Genomic DNA, 27,878 nt, shown 5'->3' with positions numbered 1-27,878 from the left:
AAAACTTTGAAAACACGAAGCAACAAGAGTCTTTAAAACACGAAGATGAAGAGACAGAATACAGTATTTTTTTCTAACTTTGAGCCTCATTTTTGAGAGCAATCTCATTACTTCTGAATGTTTGAAAATCCTGATCTTTCCATGACATCTAGTAAAAAAGTAAAAACATCAGCTTCCAGAACATAGTATGAAATAAGGTCCATCTCCTGTTCCTAGTATCCACCCAGCACTTTTCATCAGCAGACCTTGAAGGTTTTTACCCAGTCGCCCACCACCACCGTTTTCTTCTACAGAACTGGAGTCTGAGAAGGTAAGTGACTTTCCTACTGTTATTTGACAAAGTTTGACCTGGATTTGAGGTAAAAAAAAAAAAAAAGACTAGAGAACAGGTTTTCTTGTATTGTTCAAAATAAAAAGTTCTTGCTACACGGCTACGTGGTCAGGTCATTTGCCACTATTGCTCGAAGTGGGAAAGCAGTGAACACAGCAGTAAGTACCAACTACAAGGTTACAATCAGCCTTATAAGGCTGCCATACATATTCATTCCAAGCATCTTTTCCTAGCAAGATTTCTCAAAGAAACAGGAGAAAATGACCACACTCTCTTCCTTATCATCTAACTTTTGAATTTTACCAGTCAAACTGCAACCAAATTTGACAGTGGGAAGAGCTCTCCAAGATGTAACTTTCCTACAAGTCCCATAATGGCTTAGTGGGCATGGTGGTGTTGGGTTGATGGTTGGACTCGATGATCTTAAAGGTCTTTTCCAACCTAAACGATTCTATGCTTCTATAATATTGCAGAGGAAAGACCCAATTAAACTCCTCAAGAAGACGAGAGGCTACAGGATAAACTCAGACATCAAAAGGAGTGCGTTTGCCCAAAACCACGCACGAACCCTGGCGAGTCGATGAGCACATGGACACCCTCAAACCCACCCCAGCTAACAGCTGGGGGTAGGAGGGAGGGCAGCGCGCACTGCCCGCTCCATTCGGAGAGGGCACAGGAAAAATGACACAGCCCAAGAGCTGTGCAAGGAGGGCTCAGACCCAGCTGGGGCCAGTGGGACCCCAGTGGGAGAGCCAGGGTTATCCTGCATGGGAAATGGGGGGATGTCTACAATGCTGGACGCGTCCACGGAAGCCAGATCTCGTGCTTATGGAGTAGCTCGAGCATACTGTGCTGCCCAAGGCGGGGAGATGGTTTTAGTTTCTTAAGGACATAAATAAAAATGCAGAGCTACTTAAATATTTCTCATTTCTAAAGCAAAAAATAATTGCTCCAGTACAGTAACTGCTAGCCAGTGCAACACAACTCGTAAAGAAAGGTACATTGATACTCACCCTACCCTACCCACCCACAGCCTCCAGTGATGCCTGACATACAAGGTGTACCTGCCAAATTACAATATACTTTAAGGGCTCATTTATTGAGCAGTGTGTGAAATGAATGTCATTTTTAGCCATTTCATGCATTAGCAACCAATTCTATCATATGCAGGACCAAACGCTAATTTTATTCAGCTATGTTTTGTTGGTGCAAATCATCTTTATTTAAGACTCCTTGTTACAGAGGAGTTCTGTAGCAAGAGGAACAACATTATTCTTCAGTAAAAAAGGTAATTAAATTTAAAAAGACTAATAAAGAAGCCTTTTTACATTACATACACACACAAACAGTAGTATTTGTTTCATGGGTCTGTTCCTGATTTTTAAAATCTTGCTGCCTCATCCGAAAAGATAGATCAAAATGCAGAAATCAGATGAAAGTGCTATTTGCTACATAGGGAAGACCTGCATTATTAATATAAAGAGGGCTCCCCACTCAAAGCAGAATTGTGGAGATGTCACATAAATTCACCTGTTATGTAGCTGGATAGCTCAAGAAAAAAAGCTAATGTTTCGCTTGTCTGTCAAAAGTGTTATTCACCCTGCCCAAGTCAAATGCGTATCATTTTTCAAGGCTGGTTCAAAGTGTTTTCCACAAGATGCTTTGCTAAGGCAAGGAGCACTGCCACATGCTGTCCTGCCCGGCTATCGAGAGGTGGCAGTGCAACACTGGCTTCTGTACAGTAATGACTAGAAAAACACAGAAATGTGTTCCATAAATACACGGTTTGCCTGATGAGGACGTGAAATTGAAAAGGGTGCAAAAGGTTCCAGTTTTTTACCAAGATATTGCTTTATCCATTTTTTCGGGGCTTATTTAAATTTTCTGAAAACTCATTTCTGTATTTACCCCCCATCACGGGCCCAGTTGCTCAGCCAGTGCCCCGGAGACAACCGTCACCCCCGGCTATCGCGCAGCCAAGGCAAGCGAGGAATTGCGAGAAGAACGAGCAACACCGAACCACCTTCCTTCCCATACCAGAAGCAGACTATCACAATAAAGAGAAAATACAGCAGAAGTACAGATAGGAGAGTTAGTGCCCTTTGACAAATTTGGAAATTGATACCGGGCTTATGCTGCCAACCCTCGAAACGAGGGGTAAAGCCAAACGTCCCCCAGCAACGGGCTCTGCCGCGTGGCCACTTCCAGCCTTGGGAGCAGACGTCGGAGACAGCTCGGAGCTGGGTGAATCCCCATTGCACGTGATGGAGAAGCTGCTGCTGTCTCCAGCCATGGGGACCATCCTGCCTCCCTCCTCCTCGCTCATAGCTTCCCGGGAAGGAACCAGCAGGAATGACCCGAGACAGCGGCAGCAAGGGGATGACGGTGAAAAGGAGCAGAAGGTCGGACGGAGAGGGGACCCACTGACCCCGAAGCCACCGGCCACACGTTGCTCTCAGTGCTCAACACGCACGGTCGCTCCCTCACTTCGTGCCGAAGTTACAAGTTGCTGAGGATGTCTGCCAAAGAAAAGCAGTAATGGGAAAGAAAATAAACCTGCTAACCTACGAACCATGTGAACTCCATTTTCCCTAATGCCACAACACAGCCCCAGGGCTTGTTTGTGAGGTGATGGAGAAGATTTCTTACAAGTGGCGTCACGTAAATGGAAACACAAATAGAGGAGGAAAGGCTGAAAAGAAGAAAATTAGAGGAGGGAGAAAAAAAAAAAAAGTGATTTATCTTCATGTATGCCCCCACGCATGTACACGCATACCCCATACACTAAAAAATCTACTTCATTAATGCTGGTTTATTTCCCCCAAATCCACTATTTCCACATGCAATTGACTATTCACTTTGGGCACTTAATAGATATTAATATCGCTCTTCATTTCAGATACAGCAATTAAATAACCAAAAATACACAGAAAAATGAGCCAAAAATAAGTAGAAGTGACACATAATTCCTACCAGTCTTAGATTTCTAGCCTAATTTGCAAAGGGCCCATTAAAAATATCTCAAGATATTTGCACCTGTATGTCCCAAATCCATTCTGAAAATGTAACAAGATCCTTGAGGCCCTTTCTTCCAGCCCTCATAAAAATTCCAAGTCTTCCTTGAAACTTTCTGTGGATTTACAGGAAATACGGCAAAGTACGATGCACCCACACTACTGTTTTATCTCCAAGTATGCTTTTAAAGGAAATCACTCCCACTTGCCTCTACTTTTGTTTTGCACCTTGGAGCAGTTGCAGTGTGTGTGAAGTAGATTGCTTACCAGTAAAACTAGGATTAAATAAATAAAATAAAATTAAAAAAAACCCCACACACATGCACACACGCCCCAAACAACAAAAAACAACAGGTAAAAAAAAGGATGTGCACAAAGGCTTACGAACCATGCCCAAATTGCTCACTGGTTTCCAGTCCCTGGGACCACACCAGGATTGATATTCACTGCTCAAAACAAAGTCCACTTCAGCATGCCTCTTCTCGGCAATGCCGTAGTGCCAATGAAACTGTATTACAGCGTAGGTAACCTGTCACCCTGTTCTCCCTCGATCCTCCAAACCCACTGAGCCAGAGCCACTGGTTATCTGTAGGATCCCCTTCTCGGAGGATGGGCCTGTGGTTTAGAACACCACTGTTCAGTTAGAATCAGCGTAGTATCAAGACATCCCAGGTAATTTTTAATTTCACTGTAGACGGTCCCCGAACTCCCAAAATTTATCCGGCGTAAAACGTATCAGCCATAAAATAGAAGTCGACTGTCCATACAGATGCCGGCCTCGAGATCTTCTCAAGAACTAGATGTGCCGCAGGTCAGGAGCCGACAAGACGCATGTCTGTGCTTTAGACACACCGACCCACTCGTTCCAACTCTGAATTCATGTCAGAAATCACACAAAAAGTAATTTGGAAACTGCTTTTTTCAAAGGAAACGAGGTTTCTTCTCCCAGAGCCAACACGCCAACTCTGACTTAGCTTCCACATAGCAAAAAAGTGCCTGTATTTCTGTAACATGCCTACCGTAACTCAGACACGCCAGCACGCGAGGTCTCACACGGGCTTCTCCCACCCCTTGAGGACAATTCACACACTTTCATACTTTGGGTAAAATTTACAAAGAAAATCCGTTATAACGAGATCAAGTTCCACTATCACGAACATCGGATCTGCAGGCTAATGGGTGCCCAACAGTACAAATCTGATTGTATTTCTGACAAATTATTATTCTACTCTGCATGTTTATGCTAGCTTTGTACTCTTCTTCCAGGTTCATGCCAAATGCTAGAGAACAGATGCAGCCCGATATGGCTCCTGGCCTAATAGTTTTTTTTGGTTTGGGGTTGTTTTTTTTTTTTTAAACAAACCTGAACTGGCAGAGAAAGTTTACACATCAGATTAGTACTTTGTATCTCTTAATCACAGCTTTATAACATATAGTAGATTTACTACAGTTAGATTTATTGTATCATCAAACAACAGCCTAAGAAAGTAATATTTCTGCAGTTTTAGGTGGGCTCTAACACATCCTAATTAGGTAGGATAACAGAAAAACCTGGCAGGCTGCTGTGAATAATAATTCCCCCAAACATACCACTCATTAGTTTGATACCAAATATGATATGTTAAAGGGAACAGCTAATGCTCTGGGTAGCTCTGAAAAATGTTTAATGTTCACATCTAAACAGACTGTTACATTTATCCATGGAAAACAGAAGTCTGGCTACAGAAACAATAAATCTCCTACGACAGAAATACTGTCACTAGTCCTTTTATTTTTTCCTCTTTCACAAGAAATATGGACAAATATTTTGCCAGCACATGTGCACATAGACAGTGATACCATTTTTTAAATTGCTGCTTAAGAATCTTCTTTTTTTTTAATGACCATGATGGTAAAAAAAAAAAAAAAAAAAAAGGGAAATTATATGACCCAACCTGGGAATGCGTAGTTTTTTTAATTCCACCTAAAAACCCTAAAGGTGCATACCCCAAAACCCTAAAGGTGCATGCAAGTCCTTTGGAAAGTTTTATTACAATTCTGCTTTACATCTCTATGACCTCACTTAAAAATGAAGTCCTGTGTGTGATGCACAATTCCTCTTCCCTAAGTTTTGCAGCTGACACTGGGAGTCCCTCAGCCTGGCAAACCTACCTGCTGAACTCCACAGCTACGGGATGGCTGTCACGGCGGCTCAGGGGACAGACAACACCCCACAGCCCAGGAAAGTGCCAACACACTGAACTCCACCGCTTCTCCAACTGCACCCCGGTCCATTAAGATAGCGAGGCACCAATGCCACCAAGTCTGCTTTATCAACTCAGAGGTGCTGAAGAAAGTGGAAAGGGTGCTATTTAAATCCAACCACTCAGACCAGCCAAACTCCTGGATTTGTGAGGTTTCAGCAGGACCTCATTCAGATACCAAATCTGCCCCGCCAGTAGCTTGCAGAACTGGAGTTTTAATCCCGGGCTCCACAAAACGCTGTTGCTGGTGGCTGCCGTTCTGCCAAAGTGTTCTCCAAAGGCATAGCGGATCCACCCCAAACGGCTGCTGAACTCAGTAAACCTACATCCAAAGAAGAGTTCTGTACAGTCCTTCAGAAACGGTTTATAAAGGAAAACTCATAAAATAAATTAGTGGTTCCTGTATGTCACGCATGCAGTGCGCAACCAACGTTGTGCGTCCTTCTCTGTAAGGATTTATTAGACATCAATTTCAATCAAAATGAACATTTTCTCATACTTTAAAAAAAGAAAAAAAAGTTGAGTTTTCTTAAACTGTATCAACTAATTGCTCTAAAGACTCCTATTTGCTCTTTCACATATTCACTTGAGAGATGGGGTCCAATATTGTATTGGGCATAATACAAATGAGCCCTTATTAAAGTTCTCCTACTATCTGACAATCTGCAATTAGGAATTCTTTCTAACCTTCTGAATTTAAAGGAAAATGTTTTTTAAATTAAATGCATAAGCTTTGTTGTAATATATTTCAAAATGAAAGTTATCTCATTTTCTGCATTTTTACCTGTGTCTCTAAATTGCTATTATTTAAATGTGCCCTTTTTTTTAAGATTCAGTAATCTATGTCAAATGTGAACTTGCATAAAAAATTATCTATAATTCTACCTAATGAACCTTCTTACTGATTTCCCATATGATCAAGCTTTGCTAGTTTTCCTTCTAGCAATTTAAAACAAGAGATGCTTCTCACGTTCATCTTTTACCTCTACTGTCTCGCTTTCAATCTCAAGAATACAGCTTCATTTCCGAATACTAAAAAAATAATTTTTACTTCCCTCATCTGAATTGTTTTCCTTAGCTGAGGCGATAAATATTTGTATTCCATACTTCAGCTTTAGTGACCTAATTTATGGCAACAGTCTCTATCTTTCCGTGCCAATTTGAGAGTATGAAGCATAGAAGATGACAAAGCCAGTTTGAAATTTTCTGAAGAAAAAGAATTACAACCCTGAAAGGGGGGGGGGGGGGGGAGCAAAACACAAAGCCACCCAAAACCCTAGCTAAAAATAAGTTACTGTCTACTTATCTAAGTACTCAAGTCCCCAGAAACGCCAAGCACAGTCCTGAGTACTATTACAAAATAAGCTGCAGATGAAGCCCATTTGCTGGTTTTGCCTAGAGCAAAGTAGTATTTAATTACTGAACTATGAATCTCCTCCCCAAAGTCATATGCTGCGTGACCCAGGAGACTGGGATTCCGGATGTTACAGCAGAGAGACAAGCGCCAGTATGTATATTCAGTATCATATTTCCAGGGCTATGGCTACAAAGCTGCAAACTTCTATGCTTTCTAGAGTTAAAAATACATCTTCTTGGACAGCTATAGGGCATCTTGCAGTGATTCTTGGCAGCCATATTTTGTAAATCCCTAGACTGACTAAAGAAACAGGGATGTTTCTGGTATTGACACTTTATTCAAAGCTCTTTAGGTTCTTAAACCTCTTTTTTCCCTTGTTTACAGTGCTACACAAGAAGAAATTATGTGTTGGGAGGGGATTTTTCTCCTTATTTCCTATATCAGAATAGCAAAAAGGTATTGTGTATTAGTATTTTAAAGACTTTTCAACTGTTTGGGGAACAATGAAAATAGACATCTCTTTCCAGGCACAACTTTTCTGCATGATAATTACAACCCCGTTGAAATGGAAGTAGTTCTGATACATCTTTCTTCAGGAGCAAATATGTTATTCCTTCAAAACTTAAAAGCCAAACCCAGCTGCTCAGAACACGCACCCATATGCCAGTAAAACCACCAGCAGAAAGTCCTGCCTCGATTTTGACTCCTTCATGAAAGCCATCCCTTCCTGACTCCCCACAAGATCCCAAGCCCAAACATCTCGTCCCGCTCTGCTGAAGGTGGCCAAGGAGAGGGCTTTGAATCACAGAGCTCAAGTCCACTGACGCAGGCAAACCAGGATTAAATGAAAACTGTCCAGAAGTAGTAGTTAAAAAGCTAAATCACCATCCTCTTTCCATACTTAAATAATTTTCAGAGCACACCAGGAAACAGAACCGAACATTATGAAATTCTCCATGATCAAACACCTAAATCCAGACCAAAGGCATTTTTCAGAAAGGAAGAACCTGTGGCTTGATGGGATGACCTTCAGGGTCAGGCTGTCCTACCTGCACACAAGCGGGGCAGATGTCTACGGCAACAAAACTGGAAATGTGGCATTTCTAAAACTGACTAGAAACAGATAGCTTCTGACTGATGACCGGAATTGGCACATTTACCTGGGGAATCAATAGCATAGGTTTGGCCAGTATGGATTACTTCACAAGATGACCTAAGTCCACCTTCTAGGCTCTGTATGCTAAATGTATCTAACTCTGTAACGCAGAGCAAAGTACCAGCCAAATGCTTGTCATTACCCCAGGGAGAGACATCTGTCCCCCAAAAGGGAAAGTTTTCTTATTGGAGGGGCCATCACGGGAACAGTGGTAACACCAAGCAAGCTGTAGAGCTTCCATTCATAGGCCATTAGAAGGACGTCCCTTTAGACAGAGCTACAATCCTTCAGGAATACGTAATTTAAATAAATTAAGACTTTTGCAGTCAAACTTATAGACTCTGTCTCAAGAAGGCTTTGTAAAATTGTTAAATGGCTTTACTAAGTGCTAAAATAACAGCCTACTAATATTCTCTGGATCTAGACATAGAACAGCAGTAGGTTGCTGGAATCAAGCACAAGAAAGATGAAAACTGGAAGAGCATTATCTGTCACATCGTTTAAAATCCCATGCAATATACCTCTTCAGCATGCACCCAGTCTTAAGCATGCAACTATATGACTGCTAATCTCCTCTGCTGCATTAAAGCCTTAGCAAAAAATTAATTATGGATGAATGTGGGAGCACACCCATTAATCCTTGCTTGGATCAAACTGTGTAAAAATTTCAGAGAAAATAACTGATCGAGAAGAGCTCCTGAGTCGGTCAAAATGAGCCCCATCAAGAGCTTCTGCTGAGACTAAGGTAAGGGAGGGGGCAATGTCCAAAAAACGTCTTCTATTTGTGACCACGCTCCATTGAAAATAAGGACAAGTACTATGGTTCAAGCTTTTTGATCAAGAACGTGTAGAAATTACAATTAAACGGAGTTAAAAGATCTCCATACTGTGCTAAGTTTCTGCTCTCAGCTGATTTATTCTCATTTTCACTGCTGGAAAACCCACCAAATAACGTTGCCTGTAAGTCTGATCAAGAACATTTCATTTTTTCCAATATGTTGTTCCTGATGTTCCCACAATAGATCATTCAGGGCTCTAAGGGACTGTGTCAATTGAATTGAATGATGTGGTCGCCTGCTGGTACACAAATGCAAAGGCAAAGCTGAGGGGGTTTATTTTCAAAACAGGAGACATTGATCCTGCGACAATGTTCCATTACCCTGACTTTATTTCTATTAGAGACAGTGATTACATCTACATCAATCGCTTGAGCTGATGGATATTGGTGCACTAACAGTGACACAGTTTTTCACTATGCTGCTGATGCTGACCTGCATACTGATGGCTTACAAAAAAAAGATTCATTCTGAGCTTGGACTAATGCTACTTATTTGTCAAGGAAAAACTACTGGAGTTTGGGCAGACTTTCATAATTAGTCGGTTTTCAGCTGTCTGTGGTTTTGGGGTTTTTTTTTTGTGTGTGTTCTGGAAATCTTATTGTGGAACGGTGATTAGTGACCATGTAGCCTGGCACGGATTCTATTTGTTATGATTAATATATTTATATTGCTACCTGATGGTAATAAAACAGCATATGCAGTCCTTAAAAGCATCTGTGGAAAGGTATCTCTGCACTCCTGCAATAGCATCCCTATCTTGATTGGGGATTTTTTCATCCAGGTGCATGGACTCCCCTTCCATTTCCGAGTACTGTCACCCTTTTACAGTTCCTATCCGCTACACTTGCTCTCTTTCCCCAAGCTGGTGATCCATCTTCTGGCTTTCATCCCTTGACCTGACATACGATCCTGAGCCTGTGGTCACGCATTTGCCCTGGTTTTCACCTCTTCACCACGCACTGCCTACGTGTGCTCTGCACTCCTGAATTCATCTCTCCAACTGCTTTCAAGAGCGCCGGCTTTATCTGTACTTCCTTCAGGCATTTCTTTTCCTACATTCTTCTTTCACTACTTTTCCATTACAACACACGAATTACTAACGTTTTGCACAAATAAACTCTGGTGGTTGAAAAAAATTCAATTCATCTTCAACAGCAGCGATTCCTATTCCGAATGAGCCCTGTTCATTCTATTTGTTCTTGTTTGTTTAGCCTTGTGCCGAGTCACGTCCTGAAGAGCCTGCAGGAGAAAGGCCTTTGTCTCTTCGTGCGACTCGCTTCAGTGTATTTACCGCAGTGGAAAACCCTCATTCTTGATTAGGAAGGGGTTTTTAATGCTGCCATAACAACAACAAATTGAGGTGATTTGGAGTTATACCTACACAGAGTAACAAAGCACAGCAGAAACCAGAGTTAGCAGCACCTGATCAAGTGCAGAAACGGGGACAACAGCACGCCTGCCAGAGACAACCAGCACCTTCTCCTCCTACCCTTCTGCACCACGCTGCTGCCATCCACAACTCACGTTAGCGTAAGGTTGGGCACCTCCTCGCTGAAGTCCATCCCATACTGCACATCAGCAGGTTTTCCATAACCAAAAGGAAAACAAAAAGACCCCAAGTCTTCCTCTGTGGTGTGCCCTGGTACTCGCAAGGCTGGGCCTGTAGGGACCCAAGCAGCCCTTGCCTTGGAGATCCAAGAGCATTCGGCTATACAGCGATGAATTTTGCTAGAGTCTTAAGTTTTGAAGCACTCGTCAGAGGCCACCACTGCCTCATGGTTTTGGATTGGGTCTTTTTTGTGAAATGCTAGGTTTTTATGTTTTATTAAGGTAGCTATCATTACTCAGGTAATTATAGTTTGGGGATAACAAACAATTTTTCGGAAATTCCTTTTGAGTGCATGAAAGCTGCCAATTTTTTCCTGAGGCAGATGTTTTGTTGAATACTAACAGCTCCGAGTCCACTGTTTCTGAAAAATGAAGGATGAAACTTAAAACCCCTGTGAGAAAATACCATAGTAGGGTGAAAAAAGGGAAAAAAACCCTAACAATCTCACAGGACACAGAGAAGATCCTTCAGTTACAATTTATTGCAATTTCAACTCAGGAAAATATAAACTGTTAACAAGGAAAGATATCATCTGCAGCTTTAGTGGCCACTAATCAAGAGCAACTACATCAGAACCTGCTACTTACTGACGAGAAGGCCAGATTTCTTTATTTATTTATTTTAATTGGGATGAAGAAAAAGCAAACAGTGCCCTTTGGATAGGGAAAACAATGAATTAATTACACTAAGAATGCAGGGGGTTGTTGTGTTTGGTTTGGTTTTTGGTTTTTTTTGTTGTTGTTGGTTTTCTTTTAATAAAAAGACCTGACGACTTCTGACTACTTGGGACAAGGCCAATATTACTCATGAGTTGTGGACTGATGTCAAACAGGTTGACTGGTACTTAGAAATGTTAATAGTGGAAATACACTTAGCTTTAGACATGTTTTTCTCTGTTAACCCAGATATTCAACATATTGAAAATCTAACTGCAGTTGGACAGCAGAATTTTGTATTGAAAATATGTGCTAACATTCATCATATTTAGTGTTCAAAGCTCTCTACAGCCATGAAACATATCCTAAAGCCTAGAATAAATTAAATGTAAACTGACAAGTTCCTTCTAGCCCCAAGATGTTCACCTAAAAGATTTAAAGATGTGTAACTCATGATTGACTGCAGCATTATGCATGAATGGAGAGTTTTAAAGAAGGCTTAAGAAAGTTTACCCTCAGATTAAAAACTCAACTCTTTCCTTTACCCAAGCATTTTCACATCCAACCCTTTTTACTAAAGTAGCCTGAAATGAGCCTGTGGGAATCTGCAGGTAAATAACCATTATCAGTTCAAGACCTTAAAAAACCAAAAAACCCCACCTTTCGTAAAACCAAAAATAATAGGTAACATGCTTCTGCAATTGGTCATATGAACATAAAAAAAGAATGACATGTGAATCTACATTAGATATATCTACTCCTACACTCCTCCACTACCCCTGCCTTATTAGATTGCTAATCTGCAAAACAAGACATCCTTTCCTCATCACCACTCCACCAATACCACCTACAACACCACTTTCTTTTGTTCCCAAATAAAACCAAATGCAACAACAGTATTAAGAAGTGCAAACCACAGCTATGAGTCTTTAAAAGCTGTCTTAGAAATGTAGCACATTTTTGCTCAAGAATAATCAAATTGCAGGGTCTGAGCTTAAAGGACAGAAATCAGTTACCAGTGCAAACAAGATCAAGTGCAAAAGGGCTGTATGAAACCATCTTCACCTAGGCTTTTTTTTTTTATTTAAAGACTAATTAGCAGGGCAAACTGATTAAATCAGAGGATTCTTCAGAAAAGAGAGACTTACTAATTAAAATGAATCTAATGCTTACAAATTTATTTTAGAAAAGGGACCACTGAAGTGGATCAGAAACCAACCATACTTACTTCAGCACCTCAAGATTTAACTTCAGGTGGACTTTGAAATTAGGTAGCTAAATTTTCCAGAAGCACCTAAATCACTTAGAAGCCTTATCGGAATTGCCTTCTAACGAAGAACAGGATGTGAAGTACTTGCCTTTTCTGGGTACTTCCTAAGACCAAGTTGATGCGTGTCTGTCCTGGTTTCAGCTGGGATGTAGTTAACTGTCTTCCTAGTAGCTGGTACAGTGCTATGTTTTGAGTTCAGTATGTGAAGAATGTTGAGAACACTGATGTTTTCAGTTGTTGCTCAGTAGTGTTTAGACTAGAGTCAAGGATTTTTCAGCTTCTCATGCCCAGCCAGGGCACCTGACCCAAACTGGCCAACAGTGTATTCCATACCATGGGACGTCCCATCTAGTTTAGGAACTGGGAAGTGGGGGGCAGGGATTCGCCGCTTGGGGGACTGGCTGGGTGTCGGTCGGCGGGTGGTGAGAAATTGCCCTGCGCATCATTTGTACATTTCAATCCTTTTATTACTACTGTTGTCATTTTATTAGTGTTATCATTATCATTATTAGTCTCTTCTTTTCTGTTCTATTAAATCGTTCTTATCTCAACCCAGGAGTTTTACTTCTTTTCCTGATTTTCTCCCCCATCCCACTGGATGGGGGGGGGGGTGAGTGAGCGGCTGCGTGGTGCTTAGTTGCTGGCTGGGGTTAAACCACGACAGTGTCTCAAAAGCCATGAAATAAATGAAGAAACACTGACAAACATTTTTGGTATTCAAAGAGTCAAAGCTCCCCTCATCTGTTAAATTTAAATCAAGTATTAGAGTAAAAGTATAATATCCATGATCTTAGCCCTAAGGAGACTGGGCACAGCCACTCATGAACAGGACCGACTGCAGCCGCAGACAGCACGCAATGATTCATTTGTCTTAGGCTGTGACACAGCATGATCAATGTACTTGTCCTATTTTCTATTTACAACCTAAAATAACAAAAACGTGAGACCAACACAAATTGCCATTTCTTCTTTCTCTGCGCTATATACCAATCTGCAATACAGATGCAATCTATTAAGAAGTAATAGAGAAATAAAGCAACAGCAATCCAAGGAACATCTCGGAGATGCTGCACCAGCCAAGGCACCTGGGCAATCAGGCACGTGTGCCCGAGACAGCTCTGGAAACGGCAGTCCAGTGGCAGGTTATAAAGGCTGTTGGGGTAGGTCGTGAGGGAAGAGTACTGCTTTACTTTGACTGAAATAAAAGATAGGGCATTCCTGAGCCACCATTCTGTCATCGTTGGTCTCTCATGGCTGTCATTGCCTCGACCACACACGGTCTAGGAGGCAGCGAGGCAATAACGTGACTTGTGTAGCCCATGCCCCAGCTTCCACTGTGGGACTGGACACTCAACTACACAAGAAGTTGAGCTGCAGACACAAGACCCTTGCTGGGACACAGGTAGCTCCAACAAAAACACTTCACCCCCCAGTAACTCTGTGACAAGGGACAGATTGTTTTCCAAGCCTGCAAGTTCCTCTTTCCTTAATTTATATAATTTTCAGTTTCTGCTACAATAACCACCTTCAAGGCAGACATTCAATCTCCACATCTCTACAGCCTACTCCGTACCACATCTCAAAGTTTGACTGTGTAAGTTGTCATGAGCAAAAACTATACTGTCTAGGCTTTAGTGCTATGTATTTTGGCAGAGAATGTTTCCATCTATATTAGCTATACCAGAATTTCCATAAGAAATAGTATTGATTTTTCCCTTCAAGTATATGCATTTAATGAAAAACTCAGTCATGCCTCCAAAGGTTGTCTAGACATTAAGTTGGTCCCCCTTCCTGCCTTCAGCATCTGCTTATTTTTTTCTCTAAATGAAGCTGTACCAAGGGTCTTTTGTCAGAATATTAAGAATAGCATATATGCTGAGGTGATATGCCTATAAAACATAGAAAAGACATGCAATACAGTCATCATCCTTGACCAGATTTTCCATACCCTGCAATATATCCTTTTTTTTTTTTAACTGGGAGTTGTTCCAGTATCTGAATTGTCAAGAGCAGTTTTTCTTCTACAAAACGTCCTGAAAAATAAAAACAAGCTTCTTTCCTTGTCTGTTGAAAACAGAATATTTTACCTAACTCAAATTACCCTCAACTAAGGACAACTTTGAATGAATGCCAAGTTCTGATACTTCATCAGTGTTTAAGTCTAGAGGCATATTTATACTGCTGTGAAGGAAAAACTCCCAGAGATCCGATGAACATGCCTGCCATAACACAGCCCCAGACAGCTCCTACACATTGTAAAGTCACCTGTATCTGTAGGAGCAATCACATTGTTGATCTTAGAAGATTAAAGAAGCAAACCAGATGTTCTTCTTGCTAATTTGGCACTGTACCGAGGGTCTGACTATTAAAAGGAACCTGAACACATCTGTAGAGGGATACGCAATGAGTTTCAAAAAAATATTAAAAGATGGTTTAAAAGAACACTATTGCTTTTCTGAATAGGACATGGGATATAGAAAAGCTGTAGCAAAGCAGCCTGTTGTATATAAAGTTTTTGTTTTGCAGGGGAAGCATCCTTCAAAGCTGTATGCAAATGCTTGCGTGAGTACCTATACACACACACGCACACACATAAAAACCTTAAAATTTAAAACTTTTGGCTTTATGCAGTAGAAGCAGGAGAGTCTACTGAAGAAACTCTTATCACATGGGCTGAAAGTCACAAAGGATCCAATTAAGATAAAAAGTTCAAACCCAGGACATTTCCTCTTTCTGACTGCTTAGGCCAACATCAGACATCTGTTCTCACTAATTTTTTAATTAATCCCCTTTGAAGCAAACTATTCAAAACCTGAAGATACATCATCTGTCCGATAAGGATTCACCGCCCCCCTCCATTAGAAGGCGCTATTTTGAATTAAACAGTCTCGTCTACTGGTGCAGCTGGAAACATGATCATAGCTTTGTGTAGAGAAAACATTTTTGCTTAGTCAAGTTAAAACATCAGCAGAGATGGAAATACACCATGTTTTATAACTGCAGGCTACTATTACATAGGCAGCTGCACTGAAATGGTCTTCAAATTGTCCCACAAATGACCTCTACTCTATCTTTTGCAGAATTAAGCAATCACAGTACCTAGTTCTGCTAGTTCAGATTTGAACAAATTAGATAGGACGGCTTTTCAAAAAAAGAAACCCACCACGTTGGTTATCTTTACCTTACCTCAAACACTGGGATTAACAGGTACCACGCATGAAAAATTCTGCTCATCCATTTCCAGTAATAGGAGCATTATTTGAAAATAAAGAGATGATAGAGAGGAAGAAGTTCATGACTTCTCCAGATGACATTATACTTTAATAAGTACTGCACAAATAGCTCACAACGTTTTGAAAATTTTTCAGTATTTCTCAGACTCCAAAGAGCTGCCATCATCTTTCTTTTCTTACAATATTTATAAAGCTGTGATGTCTTTACTTTGCAGAATTGCCGTTTAACATTGTTGAGTAATACTACTCAAAACTTCACAATGCCATTTCTCTCATATAAATCTGATAGCCTATTTTCTTCCACTCTGAGATTTAGAAACTAAGATAAGTCTACATGCATGATTTGTGCATGCTCAAGGTATTGCATACCTATAGGGCTGGAAACCATACAGTGTGAATAGTACCATGCCCAAATATTTTAGATAGACCAACCTAATGCAATGACAGCAGGGAAAATGGCTTCAGTCTTTACACCAATTCACTTGCATCTTCAAATACCATCCTTTTGTTTCCCTAGTTATCAGCCTCCAGAGCCTTCTCAAGCAAGCCTCCCCCAATATCTCCAACACAGAAAGACCTACTACTACTTTCTTAGGTTGACTAGAGAATGCCATTAAGAAGTTCTTGTGTACCCCCCATCACAAAAAAAAAAAAAGAGCTTGTGAAAGTATACATAGATACAGATCAATCCAGAAGATTATTTAAACATATTCTAGTTCTACTGACTCCAATTGCTTAAGTGATTTGTTGGAGCAGAGCCAGTACAATAGTTCCCTGCAAGAGCAAGGCCATAAAGAACAGTCAGCAATATCCTTCTCTAGCTTGTGGGGGTCTACTTGCAAGATCAGGTTTGTTAAAACAAACTCCCTCTGTCTTTGAGTGCCCCCTATACACCTAAGATAGTACACAAATAGAACAAAACTCGAAGGGATTGTGATTTCTTAAAAAAAAAAAAAAAAAAAAAAAAAAAAAAATTACAGCATATATTAAAAATTTTACAGATACAAATGTAGTATTGGTTATCTACTGCTGAAAGAACAAATACTCAGTTGTGCTCTTGCACAATACTTAAGCATGGCTGTCGGTAGACTGGTTCAGAATGAATTTTCCCTTTCTTAGAAAAAGCAAGGTAATCTCATCTCCCTTGTAACTCTAGCCATGGAGAAGAGATAAGAAAATATGTTTATGGAAAGTATACAAAATCAAAAGAAATGATAGAGGGAGTACAGTTACATACATTTAAAGAAAAGAATTGCAAAATCGTGACTGTACATTAAATTTAAGAAGAGAAGACTAGTAACAGCACACGGTCTGGATATTTGCCCTATGAACCACATATTCAGAATTTCCTTTAGGAAGCCCAGCCTTTAGTACTTGAAAAAAACCGTACTATAATTGAAACACAGTAACTTTTCCACTTTTTTTAAAAACTGATACACACTAAGGCAATAGTGACTCTACCCTTCAAGTAGACAACACAGTTTTTACAAGGCTTTTTGTCAAAAGGTCTATTTAGTAAAATTTCCATGCTGTGAATTGATGTGTTACATCACAACAACTCTCAACAAAATGAATATAGATTTACACATGAGACAATAACAGTTCCAAAAGGAGCTGTTAAAGACCGTTGAAGAAAAGAACACTTATTCAGTGGACTGCAGAAACTGATACCTAACAAATACTGTAAACGCACATAATTGCAATTACTAATACTAAATTGTACTAAAGTCTCAGTCCACTTTTATGACAAATAAATAGATAAATCATTGAGTGTCCTTACCAGAACTACTCTCTGAAACCCCACAAAATTGTGATGTGGCAGCAGTACAGCCCTTGGTATTACACCACCTGTAACACAAACCATATTATGATAGTTTCTATCAATATTTATTTTAAAGGATGAAAAAAAGGATAAAAGCTATTTTTCTACCAGTCTTTTTACTGAAAGCATTAAAACAACATTCAGTTTCCTACTGATTACAATATATGCTTAGAAAAGAAAATAAACAGACAAAAATTAAAGACTATCTTTTGATTACTTACATGGAATTTATTTAAAAAAATTACAGGCACAGTTTCAACTCTATCCTCTTCTCACTCTTTTAGTTGAAAACAAAACCCTACCGCAGAATAGAGCATTAGCTTTAAAGGAATTTCTGTTCTTTTTGGCTGCCCATATTGACAAAGGGGAACTTCATGAGAGTCCAGATTAAAGTTTACAAACGGCTGAGTATTGATGCAGTAGCTTATTTTAGTGTTAGCTAAAGTATACAACTAAAATGATTCAATAGCAAGATAAAAAATAGGAAACACAACGCCATGATGAAACCACCCAGTGTTTTCAAAATTGACCACTTTGGATCTGAATTTAACACCAACAAATTAAAAAGAACATGTTTTATGAAAGAATCCTTAAAATACCCTCATGGAGTTAATTACCACAAGCGATTTCAAAACTGAAACACTCCCTAGGAGTTAAGTACATTATGCACCTGTGATCAGAACAATTACTGATCCTGTATTTGTATAACATAGTGATTCCTACCACCAGTATTCATTACAGATTAAATCATTACAGAGTGATCTTACATAAACTAAGGGATTAAGGAGAAATGTTTGCAGGTAGGAGCACAGGAGTGGTGTCTGGGCACCGCAAGAAAAGAATCCACGTATCAAAAAAATGCTGTTTGAAGCAGGACATACTTAATAGTAAAACAGATGACCCTTCCCCAAATGGAAGAGGATCAGGAAAACTGCAAACTATTTTCTAAACTCCAGCCACAAAGGCTCACAAAATACATTACAAATAACACTGAAAATTCCCAAACGCCTCCTTAAAACAAGGACTAAACCCGAGGAAGGCAACACATGCCTTAAACCGCATGTAGCATTTAAGACCTTCCATCATCTGTCATCATTGACCTCTAAGAAACTCTCTGCTATTTAGTCTGTTACTAAGCTGAGTAAGACCTGAAAATGTTTTTTTCCTTGTTTTGATTGAGGAACTGCAGAATATTTTGGTCAGCAATCATTTTCCACATTTAAATTCACAAGGGAATCAAATCAACTTCTCCTCCCTCCTTCCTGCAGAGCCTCTGACAGCTCAGCGGATGGAAGTTTCCAAAACTATGGGAAGAGCCCCGGGCGAGAGAAGGGAGAATGCCATGAATGCTGATGGCACTACACTCCTCCCCGTATAGGAAACTGCAGCATTTGTTTAATTAATATTTAATTAATATTTACATATTAACAGTTCTCCTTTTCAGAATGAGAAGATATAAACACTACGACGTAGAGGTGTGAGAAGTAAATGCTACAAAGCATCACTTGGAGATCGCCAGCTTCCTCATAATAAAAGTCAGTTTATTCATTACTGCATTTCTAAGAAAAACACTCCAGTACCACCATATTGGACTTGAAAAGCATCCTGGTCCTTCTCTGTAACACTCACAAGGTAAGTGAAAAGGTCCTGACCTATATTAACGTAATTTTAATTCTCTGCTAGGCTATTACGTACTGCCTTGATCATTTCTGCGATCCTAACTGTATATATCAACTGTATTGCTAAAATTTAATTAAAAAAAAATCAGAAGCAAAGTTTAAAACACTTACAAAATTTTAACTTTAAGATCAGTGATAGTGCAAAAGGTCATTAAAACGAGATGCTGATCCTGCTGGTTGAACAAACAAGAGGGAGCAATAAGTTTCAACGCTTACATGCTTTGAACTTTGTGCATTTTACGTTTAAATTAAGTATTTTTCATTCATTTAGAGTAAACTCTGTTTCAAGTAAATAACTGATATTACCCCCAAAATGATGCCAAACAGGAGAAAGAACCAGGAGGCCCTACAGAAGAGCAGTGCACCACCACACCCTCAACAGAAGCCGCTTTAAGAGGAATTCCTTTCCTCTCCGTAATTCCCCACAGAGCATACACAAAAGCACAACATACACAGAACACTAGAAATTCTTCATTGCACTAGCCTGCTTACAACAACAACAACAGGAAACTTGTTTACGGTTAGCTAGTTTGCCATGGGATGGAGAGGGCCAAGATGCACACAGCAAAAATTAAATGCACGGCCCAACAGGTCTTTAAAGTAATTTTTCAGATGGATCCTAACAGCCAGATACTTCTACAGTTGCTTGCATCATGTAATGTGACCATCAGAGAACCCCTTAAATTATATTTATCCTGGAAATGCTTTTATCCTGTTTCAAATTAATAAATAAGAGTAAAATTTATTGCATGTGCTGCAAAGACTTACACATTACACAGACAATGTTCACTTTGAGTTTTTTTAATATAATTTAGTGATGTGAACAGAATTTTTAGCATGTAGGATAAAAACTTCACATTTAATTATATCCCTACCAAGTGATGTGATGAAATGAAGGACATCACAGGGTGCTCACCTATAATCACAGGGTAGAATTTCCCTTACTATATCCACTCTTCAAACTTTCATTCTGCAGTAATGCTGTGGATTGCTTCATAGTTACATGCTTAGTCTTCTACTTTTCTTTCTTACAAGATGCCTATCTACAAGTATTTCAAAGAATCTGAGAAGGATCAAACTGCAAACCTACTGTCTCATTAAAGAAAAAGTAAGAGTTGAGCAGGAGGGGAAGGGATAAAGAGATTTACCAGCCTCATGGAGAGGACAAGAACAGAAAACACTGAAAAACTGTGGATGATTTTGAAAACCCAACATTTTACGTGATGCTAACTGGCAAGCTTAGTGACTGTATCTGTTACTAAAATGCTCACACTCCGTAAGAATTTGTGCGTCGTGAGCATGAAATCTTTGCCTCTGCAGCTTAAAATATCTATGCATTTAAAAAACGTATACAAAAATATACATTACTTCCCCATTCCAAAATTAATTAGAAAGCAGGCATTTTATCACACTACCACCAATATATGAGATGATGCTACATGTAAACCTATTGCACTTCTTTTGGCACAGGACAGCAACAGAAATGGTAAATTTAAAAAGATTCTGTGAAAATGTCACTCTTTTTCTTGAAGCAGTTGTTGATTAACGTCGGTGAAGTTGGAGGACAGGGTACCCAAGAAGGCCCCACCGGATTAACCCCACCGGATTACCTAGGGCATGCTCCTTGATCAGCCCATTTCATGGGTGGGTTTTTTTCCAAAACCTTTTTCATTTTGCTAACTGAAAGAAATACAGGGAAAAGTGTGTCTTGTACTTCTCTAAATTAAAGGAATATAGCTATCCAAATGAGGCTGACCTACTCTCTTAAAATTGCTTTGTTTGCAACCCTCCCAAGCTTTTGGGCAGCAATTTCCATTATAGATTGTCCTCTTCCATGACTTGTAACTGAAATCCTTACTACTATTAGATTGGGACTCCTTAAATTAATGCAATTTTTAAAAAAAAAATCCAGAATGGATTTTCAACAAACAAGTAACATTGCTTTTTTGAATGACTGTCTAGGGTTTTTGCTTGTTTTGACATTAAATCATGTATAGTTAGGGAAAAAAAGATAAAAAAGTAAATTATGTGCTCATAAAAAGTACTGATGTGCATTTTATAAATTGAATGTGGCCCATCAGGGAGAGAGAAATTATCTACTTTTCTGAAGTATTGTTTACTGCTGTCTTCCCTACTAGACCACCTGTTAATACTATTTGATGCTGTTTTCTTTCTGTATGATGACTACAGCAATGACTGCTACTAAGGCGATGAAACGCATGCATACAGAAAAAGAATTCAGTATAAACTGACATTAAATAAAAATGTAAGTCTCTCTTGAACTTAAAGCAATGCATGCATTTAGATCTTCAGAGAGCTCAATGCATGAATAAGGCCTTATTTTTAGTCCGTCCTATGAGCGCAGCATAATTTCTGGTCTGCTTCTCTCTGCATTTGCATAAACCCAAATGTTACCACTGAGATATTTGATCTGCTCGCTACAACTTATTCCCGCTAATCCCTCTATTTCAAAGACCATCCAACCAACAAATGTCACCAGCAGAAAACCTGAAATACAAGTAAAGCGTTAACAAAATTAGGATTGGTTCATCTACAAAACAAGATTTGCTTTTCCATTTTGACTCTGCAAGCAGCACCACAGATCCCTTTTTGCCACACCTGAGAGAAAAACACAACAGGAGAGGTATCTTAGAGTAAACCAAAGTCTTGGGTTGAAAAAGTCACATTGGTGTCTTAGAAACGCTCTACAAAATTGTCCTGGTTTTGGCTGGGATAGAGTTAATTGTCTCAGTACAGTGCTGTGTTTTGGGTTCAGTATGAGAAGAATGTTGATAACACTGATGTTTTCAGTTGTTGCTGAGGAGTGTTTATACTAAGTCAAGGATTTTTCAGCTTCGAGCCCAGCCAGCGAGAAGGCTGGAGGGGCACAAGAAGCTGGGAGGGGGCACAGCCAGGACAGCTGACCCAAACTGCCAAAGGGGGATTCCATACCGTGTGACGTCATGTCCAGTATATAAACTGGGGGGAGCGGGGCTGGGGGGATGGCTGCTCAGGAACTAACTGGGCATTGGTCGGTGAGTAGTGAGCAACTGCACTGTGCATCACTTGTTTTGTATATTCCAATCCTTTTATTATTGTCATTTTATTATTGTTACTATTACCTTTATTAGCTTCTTCCTTTCTGTCCTATTAAACTGTTCTTATCTCAACCCGTGAGTTTTACCTTTTTTTTTTCCGATTCTCTCCCCCATCCCACTGGGGGTGGGGTTGGGGAAACAAGGGAGTGGCTGCGTGGTGCTTAGTTACCGGCTGAGGTTAAACCGCGACAGAAATGCAAGCAGATCTGTTTAATTTTCAAGTAGAATTGCATTGATTGCTAAATATTTTGTTGTAATTCAGAAGCTTACACACAGCACAACCAAACACAGCATCAATCATTTATCACATGCAAAGTTTAAGATCACAATTCACTGAATAATATTTATGATCACAATGTAAACATGATAAAAGTGGTACTTCCTTGATAACAGCAGACACAGTAATTTCAGGAGAGAACAGAAACACTCATCACAGAATAAGACACCAAAACCGCTAATAGCCCTAATCCTGCCAAAAGGGACTCTGAGAGACACTAATCAGATACTGAAAAACATATGCAGGGAAGTTTGAACATCACAAAATTTTAAAAGTCTTTGGATCATAACCATAGTCAAGTAAAAAAAAAACAAAAAAAAAAAACCCAAAAACCCCCCAAAAACAGGAAAATTTTATCCCATAAGCTTATAGGCCAGACAACTAACATTTTCCATAAAGCTCCCCAGGTAGATGACAACCAGACATGGATTAAAATGCTACAGACAAGCAAAGCTTCAGCAGTACCGCATCTTCAGGTGTAACTGTACTATTAAACATTACTCGTTAGCAAAACAGTTATGCCAGATTCTGAAAATGAAACTATGAAGTTTAAGATCTTTATCTGTAAAATATTAATGTTCTGCTTTGACTACCTCAAGACAATGTCCCAAAAGTGAACACGCATCTTTTCTTCTCTTTCTTATCCACTGTCGTTTCCATAATTCATCCTTTTAACAATTTAAGAATTCACACATTACCAGTGCAGAGGATATTTTCAGAGTACGTTGATGGTGCTCAAAAAGTCTTATATTTGACTAGCTGCAGAGGGCCCATCAAGGAAGAAGCAGTATGTACACCTATATGAGCTTTGACGGGTGCATATATTGAGCAGACAGGTTTTTGAGCTTTATTGTGTTGTGCATTCTTCAGATGAGGTATGTCTTTCAAACACCAAATGAAAACAACACAAGAATTAAAGTACTGGAGCAAAGTGACTTGCATTTCCTATTGTCCCATTATTCTTTATGCATGGAAGACTGGCTTTTTTTCTTCCTTTTTCCCCCTTTTTTTTTTTTTCCTTTAATATTTGTATTTTGTAGCGTATCTCCAAGGAGCTGATGCACGTTGCTGTTTTTTCATAAATTGCTTAGGTACTATCACAGGACACTACTTGTAAACATGTCTATAAAGTTACTTGGTCAGACTATTTTGGAAACAAGACACTGAAATTCTCATTCTTTCTATTTGAGAGATATTCCAATTCTTTGCCCTGATCATAATTCAAACTACTTGGCTTAAATCCTTTAAGGTTGACCTGTATATTCTCAGTGAAAAAAATCAAATACAGGAATGATTTTTACCAAACTGGAGGGCAGAAGCATTTCATTTTTTAAAAGTTGCCTCCACCAGTATTGTTTCATGACTGGTGTTGCAAATGCTACAGGCACTACTTTGCATAATCATTAAAAATGATCTCTGGAGCTGGCATCTCTTCTTTTCTGAAAAAGCAGCCTTCAAAACGTGAGCCGCTCAAAAGCATTGTAAAGCTGGTCTTCTTTCTCATTCCTGAAAATCCTCAATTTTACCATTCTAAAATTTAGTACAAAAGTATCTCTCCTTTTTTTTTTTTTTTCTTCCCTCTTGCCATTCTACACACAATCTCTAGGAGCTTATCTTATGGCATCAACCATCATCGCTGTCACAATTCCCAGAGCAGAACGCTGCTACATACTTCATGCCTGCCTTTGAATTCATGACCGGAGATTCACCCACACCACAAATACAGAAAGCGAGCAGCCTCCATCTTTCCATTTACCCCCATTAAGTCAGTGCCACCATGTTCTCCCAGGAGAAAAGTGTGAGAGCTGAAACACCGCAAGCAACAGCAGGCAAGGACACTCAGAAATAAGGTCTGTCCTCGCTGCTCTTGGACTATGAGAAGGGAAGAGCCAAACTGCCGGGCAGTGACCGCGTCTTGCAGGAGCCTCAGTTGCTTTCCAATAAATATTAAGTGGCACTTCTGGGATGGAGCACACACCTCAAAGTGGGCTTTAATTTGCTTGGGTATGCATGTAAAAATAGTGAGACTTGGTCCTAAATTGGGCCGAAAGCAGGTTATATCATAATTATGTCATATCTAATTAAAGTCTGCACCACTAAAATAGAGACTCGCCAATGTAGATACAAACGTCATTTGGCAGCCACAGTCGTTCTCAAATCTGCAGCTGGAATATAGCTCAGGATATGAAAGCATAATAAAGCTACTGACTGAATAGCCTGATTTCTAGAATTTAGGCAGATTTTGCTTTAATTTTATAGCATTGTAGTAACAGTTTACTAGAGGGAAAGACAGGTTCTTGGATTTCAGAGTTGCAATTCAATAGGTATATGGAGTTACAACATAGATAGCTCTTGCACTCTCTCAGGAGACTTGAGTTAAATTCTTGGCTCAGGTTTGTAGTGAAAATAAAGAGGCAGCATTAATCTAGTCACCATTTATTCATAAATTTCATTAAAAAAACCCCAAACCTTAGTTTACTAAATGGCAGCCCAAAAGATTGTGAATGCATCTGTCAGGACTAAGAGCAAAAAGAAGATGCCTGACAGAGTCTTTAAAGTAGCTCTTGTAATCTGTATCATCTACTTATGGAGACAAAAATCACCTCAGGACAGAGGAATTCACAAAGTCAACCAAACAACTCAAACCAGGCTTACCAACGTCCATGGTCCTGCTCTATGGAAAAGATTTTGACAAGGAAATGAGAGTCTCTTTTTCTCCAATTTTGGAAGCATTGCAGCTGTGTATTGCTTAATAATTTAGTTTATTACAGGCAACAACTGTCAAAATCTATACAAACTAATTTGTCGTGCAGCAATTTTACATTATTGGAACCTTGTTATAATCTGACTAATGCATGCTATCGCTTTCTAACCATGCCTATAATTGGTTTCTTGGCTGTATAGGCCTGAAGACAGTAATCCAAAACATCTTCCAATTACACTGAAAAATATGCGTGTTTGCGGAAAGTTACATTATTAATTTTCAGACTCAATGGGCCTTTAATAATATGAGATTAAAAATGTTTGCAAAAGGACACTAATTTTTTGGTGCTATTCAGAAAGTTACGTGTTTGTGTAGGAAAATACCATCTCAAGACCTGTAAATGCTGAAGAAGCACGTATTGAGATACTTATGGAACATGAGACAAACTCGAGAAAGAAAGGTCAAAAATCCATTCAGGTGGAAGAATATGTTCCACATCTATACATCCAAACCAAACAAGAAACCCAGCCATTAAAAAGTCCTGTACCTCAAAACTTACGGAGGTGTGACAGTTACTCATGAACTTAACTTGTTTACTTCCAACATACGCAACCAACTACTGCCCTTGCCCGCAGTCCTTCATGGGGCATTTGAAGTTCCTTGAATTTGTTGGTAGATCGGCAGCAGTTCAAAACACGGGAACTTTGTATAGTAATCATTGCTTAATATTCCCAGAGCACGGTGTTTGACAGACGCTTTCACTGCAGTACCAGGACTGGCATACAGGTAATTTTAAAGATGCTTAAGTGTTGCAGCCTGCTATGTTAGTACTTTGACAAATACGGTTTACTCTTTTTGATAGAAAAGTGAAATATTACAAGGACAAGCAGGATTGCCCAGATGCAGATACGCTTCTTAGTGGAGGAGAAAACACTGCCACTTGAAATGCAAGAGAATTTTTGTAAGTTCTTAATGTATTAAGAGATTTTTTTTTTTTTTCACAACTACTACAGAATCTTAAAATTTGTCTATAAATCTTGGCAGATTAAGTGTGCACCTGGTGACAGATTCTCATGATTACAGTGAAATCAACAGAACTACAGTACATATAGGACTATATGCAATAAGCACATGCATAGATACAATATTCCCTGAGTCACATGGAACTGAAAATAAAAACAAGTACTGTCATGCAAAAAGAGTCAGAAAAACACACAGGGACAAAAACTGCAAAACAAACCACCGACAGTCGCTCCCAACATGCCTCAAACTGACTGTGAAATGAGAGAAATCATGCTTCAAACGTCCTGCAGAGTTTAAACGTGGGCCTTGTTATCTGCCTTCATATACAACTTCCATCACTAGAGCAGGCGAGTGCTTTAGCAGTGTCACGTCTTCCTCAGACTGCTGTGAATTGGACAAACGCTACCGGCTGCATTTTATCAATGGAGAATAACTGAACCTTAAGCACTTCTTGAAATGGCCTGGATCCCAAGAGATGCCCGAAACACCAATCTCTCCAGCTAAGCTCGCTGTATCAGTAACACAACAAGTTGTTTTGGGTTGGTTCTCTGCCCAGAGTGGTACTGTGCACAGTAAAGTACATAAGAGCCAGGGAAAAAAAAAAAAAAGCCAAGCCCAAAAACCTTAAAATTGAAATCTTTGGGTATCTGCAAGAAAATGGAAGCAAGAAGCTTGCTGCAGAGAGTCTGTCTATCCTTAATTGTTTCTTTCACAACTACAACGCTATGAACTATGCTGAAACACACACAGAGACACAGCTTTGGGGAGACCAGCAGCAGAGATAAAATACAGAGAGCTTATCACCTTTGGAAGGACCCTGGCAGTTGCCAGGAGGGCTATGAAAGCTCAAAGCCCCACACTATGCTTCCTCTGTCATCGATAACCATGCCCTCCAACAGGCAAACAGCTGTAGCACCTTACCCTCCAAAGTACAGGGTATTAAAAGGCAGAAAAAGTACATCTGCTTGTTGTTAGAAATTTGGCACTAATACGCGTTTTTCCTCACACTTGCAACAAATTCTGAGAAGACCTTAATGCAGAAGATGCAGTGTGTGGTCGAAGGTACTGCTGATGTTTCCACTAACAGGTGAGTTTCACAGATAACAGCCAGCAGGGTTTTAATCCAGCAACAGCAAACACTTTCTAGGACACAACTTAAACCTCCTAGGACAGCTAGCTAAATGAATAACATAAACTCTATAGATAGGGGGAAAAAAAAATTTGTTCCCCACGAGTTAAGTGCTCACAGCAAAGTTTGTCACACAAGAGGGATGAGATGCAAAAAAGACACACACAAATTCCGCAGCCAGCAGTCACAGCCTGGGGTATCACAGGACTGCTCTATCAAGTTTAGTGGAATGCATTTAAAAATGTTTGGATATGTGACAAAGCAGATCTAAGAATACCAAGCACATGAAAAGTATAATGCATCTCTCTCATAATCTTCCCACCTTACTATAAATTCATTTAAGAATTCATTAAAAGGACAAGTATCACACACGCTTATTACTTTACAGATGGGTGTGAGAGAGAAGGCAGGAGGGAAGGCAAAAAGGTAGAAGAGATA

The 27,878-nt window shown here is 39.6% G+C and overlaps 1 protein-coding gene across 2 annotated transcripts in view; it reads right to left on the bottom strand.

Annotated features, from left to right (window-relative positions):
- TBL1XR1 (TBL1X/Y related 1) overlaps positions 1-27,878 on the bottom strand; it is a 119,383-nt gene that overhangs the window by 22,948 nt on the left and 68,557 nt on the right. The window contains exon 3 of one of the 2 annotated variants that reach the window (XM_069792697.1): positions 17,489-17,556. The exons of the other annotated variant lie outside the window; for it this stretch is intronic. The gene's annotated coding sequence lies outside the window, so the exon portion shown is untranslated. The remainder of the gene's footprint in view (positions 1-17,488; positions 17,557-27,878) is intronic. 2 annotated transcript variants of the gene reach the window in all.

Source organism: Haliaeetus albicilla, chromosome 9, assembly GCF_947461875.1.
Source record: "Haliaeetus albicilla chromosome 9, bHalAlb1.1, whole genome shotgun sequence".
Lineage (NCBI taxonomy): Eukaryota > Metazoa > Chordata > Aves > Accipitriformes > Accipitridae > Haliaeetus > Haliaeetus albicilla.
Note: the sequence above shows the minus strand (reverse complement) of the source record. Positions and strands in the feature narration are given on the sequence as shown.